Raw genomic sequence first — 10,030 nt, 5'->3', positions numbered from 1 at the left:
TTAAGCTTATCACTTAGAGAACAGATTAATTTTTGAAAGAACAACATCTTCAGTCTTTATATATAATCCTAGATAGGTCAAAATTTATACATAGTGGTATGCAAAAAAAAAAAATAGGCACAAAAAACAAAACTCTCATCCAATTCAGGTTTAAATGTGTGTCTGGTAAATATTGTTGATTTAAAATTTAAACTTTTTACCAGTACCTGTTAAGATGTTTCCCTCCCTATATTTCAAGGTGGCTTTTGAGGTCAGGAGTAAGCTTATGAATCCTTTTGACTATCATAGGGGAGATTCTGAAGGATTTTTCTCTTTCTGGAGGCTCCCTCTGTCCTCCAGTTGAAGTATATATAGCCCATTTCTCCTATTAGCACGTAACACACTGCCGCTAATGCACTTCTAGAATATTCTCTCAGCCACTTCCAGAAAGCACTTGCATCTCCCTTCCCCAAGGAGACTCACCAGTTCGGCTCTTGTACAGCTCCATCCTCCCTCTGGGTGTCAGTCCCAGGTTATTCACCCCTCTCTTGAGCAACCTGACAGGTACCATATTTCCGTTGGGTCTCATAAGAAATTCTACACCTCTTTCACTGGATGCCAATATAGAGGGCTTGCTAATAATCAACACTATGTCTAAACTGCTGTTTACCCCATATTGATTCCTGGCTTCTCTCAAAGGGTTGAGTTTTTTTTGGCTTTCGAAGTGAGGAGCAAGCCCTTCATGTTCTGGAATCTTCCCAAATATTTCTGTTGGTTTCAACACCAGTCCTTGTGTGTGGACAGGATATTCATATCAGATGGCGTGTTCTTGTCTGTTTCTCCTCCCCAACTCTTCTGAGTCTTGGAAGAACATCCTTCTACCCTTTTCTATCTTATTGCCTTTGTATCATATACAGGCAGCTTTCACTTTCACAGTTAGGTGGTTTCATAAAAGTGACAATGCAGGCCAAAACCATGCAAAGCAATCTCAATAATCAATGGGAAAATTATGATTGCTTCCTGGCCTTTAAACATTTAGGTCAAAAACATTAAAAGCTCTCACTGTCAATTATGAATGTACAGGGAATGACAACAATAATAACACTGTTATTTAACACAGTGTAAATGAAAATATTAGAAACATTGAGAATTAAAATGTTTTAATTTGTAAAAAAATAAAATAAAAACTTTTTGAGTGGTTTGGACAGATTGTCTTCTTTTCCTTGTGTGACTTATGATAATGAATGAGCATCTTTACCATACTTTCAAAACTGTTATATTCCTTTCTAAGTTTGGAACAGCTCCAACATTTTATCCTTTGTGGCTTCAATGTCATGAAATATCTCCAAGAGCTCCTTTAATGTGAACGTTTTTGCTGGTGTCAGTTCCTCTGGGACATCTTCATCCTTTTTGTCAAAACCACTTTCGTCATTTACATTGATAAGTTCACCTTCACTCAGTTCTCCTGTGTGTGTGGAGTCTCCCCAAAGGCAGCAGTCAACACTCCCGCACCCAGCTCTTTCTTCTATGACTTTATTCACTTTCGATTAGAATTTCATTTACAGCATTTTTTTGTCATTTCTTTGCTGTACTTTCATCTTTATTGGCCGATTCCCTCATTTGTAGATACATTTTTGTAAAATGTCTGCTGGGTTTATCATTAGGAGACCAAGAGGCAACACACCACATGCTTTGCTGTCTGTGCATGAACTCACAGTTGCACGGTGCCCAGTCGCCGACAGACTTTGAAAAAAGTGATATGATTGGTCACTGATCATGATGCACTTCTGCTATGCAGTGATTTGTAGACTGAAGAACTGGCAGTAAAGTTTGTGCTTTACCCAATTACCCACAGTTATTATACCATGGCGACTGAAATTTAAACCATGTTGTTGGAAGACTGGTGTTATTTAACTAAACTGTGGTATCTGGAATTTTTGCACGTGAGAATTGTGAAAGTGAGGTTTGCTTGTGCTTTTCTTTTCCTGGTGGCCTTTGCTTTCTTGTTTCCTGAGTCTGTAAGCGTAGAACACCTGCTGGGAAAGAAACTGGGCTACTGAGATAGGAAAACCATTAGAAGGCAGTTCAAAAATATTGATTTTATTATATTGAAATATTATTGATACATACTTATTCAACTAAGATAATTGTTCATGATTTCCACATTGCTGATATTTACCATGTTTTATAACTGCGTATTCCATAAAACAACAGTAAATTTTACTGAGTATGTACCAGACACTGTTCCAAATGTGTATTGTATTATCTAATTTAATCTCCTTAATATTTTGAGATAGGTACTATTATTACCCACATTTTATAAATGAGGAAACTAAGGTACAGAGAGATTAAATTAATACTCAAAGCTGTACAGTTCATGAGTGAGAAACTATGATTTGAATTCAAGCAATCTGATTCCAGTGCCCTTTCCTCTTTTCCACTGAATTATACTACAATATTATTTATTCCTTTTGCACTCTTTTCTTGGGTATTTAGACTTTTGCATTTTTCTGGTATCTTTATACAGAAATATTTGTATACAGTCATGGTTTTTCTTTAGAAAAAAAACAACATGACTTGAATCATCGCATCGAATTTTATGGATCTTTTCAAGGTTTTTAGTTGCATTTTGAAAGTCATATTTGAAAATATTTGTATCAATTTACATTTCCATAAGCAATGTATTAGATTGCCCATTTAGAAAACCTTCACCAACTAACATAGTTATACATATATTTAGTGGCTTTTATGTTTTTCTTCTGTCAATTACTGTTATTATTCTTTGCATATTTTTATTGGGCTTTTTTTTCAGATTGTTAGTATGCTTTTTAGATATTAATGATAATAAGCTCTTATTTTATATCTTGAATATATTCTATCCATTTTTACAATATTTTAATTAGTCATTGGTATTTATAGGAAAGCTGTGGATTTTGCATATTTTGTAGCTGTTCTCTTTATTGTATGAGACGGAGACATTGTGAAAATAGCATAAAATGAGAGTCACTATAAAAGAACAGCTTTGATAATGAGCTTAGGATTTATGACAGTATTGTATGAGTTTGTTTTAAAATTCAATATACAGTAAATTTGGACATATAATGTAAAATTAGAATTCTTCAGAGTAGTTTAAGAACTCAAAGTTCTGAGCAGACCTACAAAGAGTCAGACAAAGAAGAAAGGTAGAACAAAACTTGCAGCAAAGTTGTGATTTAATACTGAGTTATAAAATGAGGGGCTTTAGATTTCCTTGACTTCGGGGTCAGAGACTGAGGCAAATGCGGACTGGCAGGCTGCAGGGGCTGGGGCCTGACTGAGCTGAATACTTCCCATATTAATCACATCACATCCAATCAGATAGGTTAGGAATACGAATAACAGCATTTATATAGATTTGGTGCATTAGAAAACCAAATGAAGAGGGGGCACAATCAGCTGATTTATTTATATAATGCAAAGTAAGCTTTTTAGAGTGAGTATCATGGAGTCCACTATTTTCTGAGAAGTTTGGTCTACCCAGCTCCATGGCAGAGGCTCACTCATATGACTAACCTTAGAAGCATTATTAATACGTGCAATCTGATTATATAAATGTCATAGCACGATTTTAAAAAATAATAGTTACCTATATGGGTAATACTTTAGATATGTGAATGTCAGAATCATACAAATAATACCCCACAAAGAAATTGACAGAGAAGACAATTCCAATTTGGGAAGCAATCAATAATAAAATTGGTGGCCTTTATAATTCCTAGAACTGATTACGATTTTTTAAATGATACATAACTGCTTCAATGGGACAAAGGTAATAAGAGCCCCTAAATTGGTCACTTCCAAGTCAATTTATCTCAAAGTACATTTATCTATTTTTATCATAATAAAAGAAATGTACTATAATTGTAAAACTTAGTCTAAGTAATTTTAGGATATTTTATGTGTCAACCTTTCCTTCCATCTCAGTCATTGTAAATGAAATACTCATTTTTCAAAGACTTTCTTAGTTCTCTGCACATTTGAGATGACGAACTTGACCAGAGAGAGAATTCCCAAGCTGTTTTCAATTTCCTCATTGCACTATGCTGTAAAAGTCACTTACACAGAGTCTTAAAAATTCATAATAGGGCTACATTAAGTGGTCTTTTTGATCAAATATTAAATGAAAATGTTTTATCTTTTGATTATTGTGTATAGAGTACTCTAAAGAGTGGCACAAAACTTATTTCCTTTTTGCAGTATCTGGTGTAGTGAATAATCTATAATTTAGCCTATGAGAGTGGTACTAATTTACATAGTTTAGTCATGCAGAGTTCCTAAATTACCAAAGGCTGAAGGGTCTTATTAAAGCAAATATGTTTTCAGACATTTCAAATTATTATTTCCTTACCTTACAAGAACATCTCCCAGTCAAATCAGAAACTGTAATCCAAATTAGCATAGTCTAAGGATTTCGTAGCCTCTTAAAAATGTGTTATTTACTACCAACTTCATTGAGCTGTCCCCAAACTCTCACTTTATGCAGAAGACTACATGTGGCCACTATTGTATAATTGAAAGATAATTAGCCTCCAATTTTCACAAGTTATATTTTCACCTGTGCCCCTCGCGAAGCCCAGGAACTTCAGACTTGTCCAATTACTCTGACCCATCCCTCCAGGTGAATGAAAATGGGAAGCAGCTCTTTCCTGTAAGAAGTTAACCCAAGACCTGCTAACCTCTAAGGTCGTGTCTCAGTAGCTATTATGCTGTCATTTAAAATAGTCTTTCTTAAAATAAACCTACAATAGCCCAGTTGGTCACTATAATATCAAGAAACGTTGATACCGGATATAAGGTGTATTTGCATTGCTGAAAAATGTCAGAGCAAATTCCTTCTGAAATGATACTTTCCACTAGTATAGTTTCATGTAAATCATGAACAATTGCATAGCTCCATTCCCTCTCTAATTTATAGTTCCACTCCTAGTTTTATTTATAGGAAAACGAAAAGACCTTAAAAAGCATTAACTGAAGAAGAATCGAACTGTTACTTTATCTTTTGAGCATCACAAAAATTTGTGTTTTAGCTGCATAAATATATTCCTGAGTTCCTTCCACTCTTCTCTTTCACCAACTGTGGAAAATACATTTGTTTATAACATATTTTTGTTTCGAAAAGCTTCGTAATATTATAAAAGTAACATGCCTGAATATAATAGAAACTTACAGTTAGCTCAGTGATAGAAAGAGAACACTCCTGTATTTTTTGAGAAAATGTAAATTAGAAAATGAAAGGATACTGCAGCTGAACAATCAAAGATAAAGAAATAGTTGGCCAGGGAGGCTGCTCTAGAAGAAAACTAATGTATATTTGTCAGCATAACTCACACTATACAAATCAGCAACTGAGAGCAGCATTGATGATTCAGAGCTGAGAGTAGATTATTAGAAAACCTGCAAATGGACTAAAAATGACAAATCATCCTGATTAAAGTGCATTATTTGGGACCCTAAAATGTTTTTGTTTCCTTTGGAAATCTGCTCTATGGAGTTGTTTCTTAAGAAACTCCTATTTTCTGTAGAGTAATGCTCAACTAACATTCTAAACACTATTGATTCTGCCAAATAAACTACTCATCATTTCCCCCACATCACCTTTGGCCTAACACATTGGCCACATAAGGACGTACATTTATTGAATTGAATGGTGAAAAGAATTAATAGAGTCGTGCTTTTGAGAGCCAGCAACAAGATGACCTCATTCTACCTCTTTCATCTTATATTCTCACTGTGCCTACAATGGGCATCCACTAAATCTGGTTAGACTGATTTCTTCACCTGTCAACAAGCACACTTTGTACCTCTTTTGTTCCTTGCTTAATAACGCACTGTCATTTTGCTTGAATTAATTCTCTCTATTCCTCGAAGTCCATTTTAAGCCTCACTTTCTCTATGGAGTCTCCTTTAACTACTCCTACCCTCATTGCCTCTCTTTTCAGTGCTTACATCTGTAATGCACATTTTTCAACCTAAATATTGATATATGGGTATAATCTCTGGCACTGCACACAGTTGTCCTGTGTATTAGTCTATTTTCCAAATAAAATACTAAACAACTTAAGGATCAGTGTCACATCTTTTATTTTCCATGTGTACATATATTATGTTACATAGTAAAATGTAATATAAAGAGAAGTTTATTATTTACAATAAAACTTACAAATAGAAATATGAGGTTAAACAATATGGAACAAAAGATACTTAACAGTTACATTGTCATCTTTTCAAAATATTTTCCTGTTATTGGTAGGTATCCGTGACCCCTTTCTTTTTGGGAAGGAGAATTTCTTTTTTTTCAATTTTTTATATTTATTTTTTAATTGGAAAATACAAATATATATTTTTCATGTACAACATGATGTTTTGAAATATGTATACATCATGGAATGGCTAAATTGAGATAATGAACATACGCATTACCTCACATACTTATTTTTTGCCATGAGAACACTTAAAGTCTATTCTCTTAGCGATTTTCAAGAATATAATACATTGTTATTAACTGCAGTCACAATATTTTACAATGGATCTCTTGAACTTATTTCTCCTGTCTAACAAAAATTTTGTATCTTTTCGCTAACATTTCTTCAACCCTCCAACCCCCTCCTCCCAGCCTCCTGGTAGCCCCATTCTACTCTCTGCTTTCAAGAGTTCAATGCTTTTAGATTTCACATGTAAGCGAGATCATGCGGTAGTTGTCTTTCTGTGCTTAGTTTATTTCACTTAACATAATGTCCTTTTAGTTCATCTATGTTTTCTCAAATGACAGAATTTTATTCCTTTTTATGGCTGAATAGTATTCTATTGTCAATGTATACCTCATTTTTTACTTATACATTCACTATAAATCACTCAGGTTGATTCCCTGTCTTGGCTACTGTGAATAATGATGCAATTCCATGACCACTGTCAGAAATAAATGTGAGCATTACAAAGGGCAGTGGAGAAAGAATGGAGAAGTAGAGGGAAATAGCATAGGGGTGCTCCCCAACCAACTGGCGCATACCAGATTTGAGTATTTTAAGATTTTACACAATGCAGTGGGAGAATACTAAAATTTTGATCATGATTCATGCATCAAAGATCTTTTCAGTGCATCTCATAAAAATGTTCAAAATGTTCCTTTTTTGACATAAAGAATGTGATGTCCCAAAGAAAAGAATACATACAGTATGAATATTAAAGGAAGGTAAGAGTTCAGAGACTTTAAAACAATTCATGTTTGAAGAAATATAGATGTAATGTGAGTAAAAGATTTTATTGTCTGGGTGGTGATTAGAAAAGTCATATATCAAGGGCTGTACAATGATGTACCTCTGGAGTACTGATATCTTGTTTCATGTTATTTTGTTGTTGTTTACTTGTTGATACATGTTTTTGCTTAATCATTGTGTATTTGAGGATGTGCAAATAACACCTAAAAATAATTCCAGGGCCTGTTTACTTTTAGTTGACAATGGCATAAAAGTGATAGGAGCTTTGGAGTAAGCTACATCCTTGCAAATAGTAAGTTCTAAATTCATTCTCAAGTTCTCATAATGACCTTTGCAAAATAAAAACATTTTGATTCTTCTTTTGTCTAATTTAAAACTCACAGTAACAAACTTATCCATGCATAAGTTTATATTTTAATTTAAAAGTAGGAAGAAAAACACTTAAGTTCATTTCACTCATTCATCGAAAGCCAAAAATGTGTTTTGTCTCGTTAATTGCCCCCCAAACTCAAAAGAACAAATAGACACAACAAAGCCAATTAGATATTTGATTAAAAAGTAGAAAATAAATTTTCTTAGCCCAGGGCCAGCATCAGCCTTCCATTAGTATTCTTAGGCACCCCCAGACCTGAGGAACTAAGGTATGCAATCTCACCAAATGATCCTTACAGTTTCTCCACAAACTAATGAAATAACTTAATCAACTCCAACCTGGACTTGGCCCTGACCCACCTAAGATAAGCTGAAGCATCTGGAGCTCAGGCAATAGATCCAGACTCTGCCTTTCATCCATGAGAACACTAGGCTTCCAGAGACCCTGAACTAGCCATCCCCCATCCTTGCCTAATTCACAGAGTCTCTAGAGAGGTAATAAATAATACGTGTCTATTGGTATTAGAAGCAAAACCTATATAAAATTCATCCTAATACTAGTGTTTGGATCTCAATACAAACTTCTTTTCTCAATGCCTTTCACTGTCTTCCCTCCTCCCGATGTCATGGGCTTCCAGAGCATCACAGGCCACTGTTGACAGATACTAAAACTTTGGATTTGTCTGTGGCCATATGACCCTGATCTTGTAGGACCTCAGAAAACTCTGGACTGCTGTTATCTCTACTCTGAGGTCTCCTCTAGTGACATCACCATATCATGCCTACATTGTATGGAGCCCTGCCTGTTGCCTTTCCAAGAGATATCTTATGGTGTTAAAGAAAGTCTAGTAAAGAATTGAATGCAAACTTGGCCATAATAGGATTCCAGGGCTAAACGACTGGTTTCAGCTGGTTTATCTCAGAGCCTCAGGGAGAGGATTGAAAGAGAAAAGACAGAGACTTACGAGACTGGTGCTGTTGTAACTTGGCCAGCAGTACCTTCTCTTGTGTCAGGCATCCACATTGCCAGTCCTCTCTTCTGGGGCTCCTTTGTGGGTTCTTCTGAGGTTCCCTTTGCAGATTCTTGCACTGTGCTACATCATCCCCTGAAACACGTAAGTCACACTCCCACTGACTTCGTACAACTCCCACTCTCATCTCAGCTTTGCTCCTATCCCAGTAGTTTGCCTCCAGTCTTTTTTGTTAGTCCTCTGAGCTCTGCAGGCAACCCTCAAGATAGCTTTTGGCCTTCTCTGGTATCCACATGGCTCATAGGCAATATCTAGCTCCCTGTCATACTAAGTATTCAAAGTGCCAGCTGTGCCCATTCTGCTCTTTCGCCTCACCCTGCCTCAGTGGGCAACTGTAGCCAGACTCACTCCTCATCCTTTACCTAGCGATGGAGCCACCACACTGTAGAGGCACATTCCAACTTCTCTACCACCATGATTCATGAAGACCAGGACCATGTAAATCTTCTACACTGGTATTAGTTAGTACCTGGCACATAATAAGTTTTGAATAAATATCTTTGAATAAATAAATGAATGAGTTAGCCTTAACTTGATTGAGGGAAGGCAAAAACCCCATGCTCAGCTAATGTATATCTCTGGAGGGTACATTGATTATTTTTATCAGAAACCTTTTTTTTAAAGTTCTTTTTCTTTAATCTAGCCATGCCAATTTTAGGAATTCACTTTAAGGAAGTATTGGGCAAGTACTCACTGATAAATGTACAAGGATAAGCAATAGCTACTATTAACAAAATAAAAATTACCTACATGTCCAACAATAGTGTTTTGGTTAAATAAATTATTGTTTATTCAAACATCTGGAATATTATCCTTCCATTAAAAATTTTTGTGTAGATCTATGCTAATTGATATGGAAATCATAATCTGAAAAGGAAAAAAAAGACAACAAATATGACTTGAAAATAGATAAACTATATCAAACCATTACCTGCAACACAGATGATCTAAGATCAAATAAAACGTTTTAAGGTCATTTCAGGTCTTGTGTTTCAAGCTAAGTAACAGTAACAACAAAGATTTATATGTTTCAAAGACCACTGACTATTCCAGAAAGTTCCCTAGTTTATAAATCTGACAAATCCCTGCCTGGACCATGACCCTAGCTTGTGCCATAAAACCATCCATAACTAACTTCAGTTCTTGTAATTCTATAAGCGTTCATCCCTAACTCCCCCATTTGCGACATCCTGAAATCTGTCAAAATAATATCCCTTGCTAACATGTTTAACAAACTCAGTTATGCATATTCAACAGGTTTCTCTAGTGGCCTTTGTTAAGGGGATTCAACAAAAGAGCTTTTTGATAATTTTTTGTTAGATTTAGAAAGAAATGTGGGTAGTGTGATTATCTGCATGCTATAGTTTTTAATCACTTCATTCTTTTAAAAATTAT

Source organism: Propithecus coquereli, unplaced genomic scaffold, assembly GCF_000956105.1.
Source record: "Propithecus coquereli isolate 6110/MARCELLA unplaced genomic scaffold, Pcoq_1.0 Scaffold4, whole genome shotgun sequence".
In the NCBI taxonomy this organism is placed as follows: domain Eukaryota; kingdom Metazoa; phylum Chordata; class Mammalia; order Primates; family Indriidae; genus Propithecus; species Propithecus coquereli.
This window is presented reverse-complemented; position numbering follows the sequence as displayed.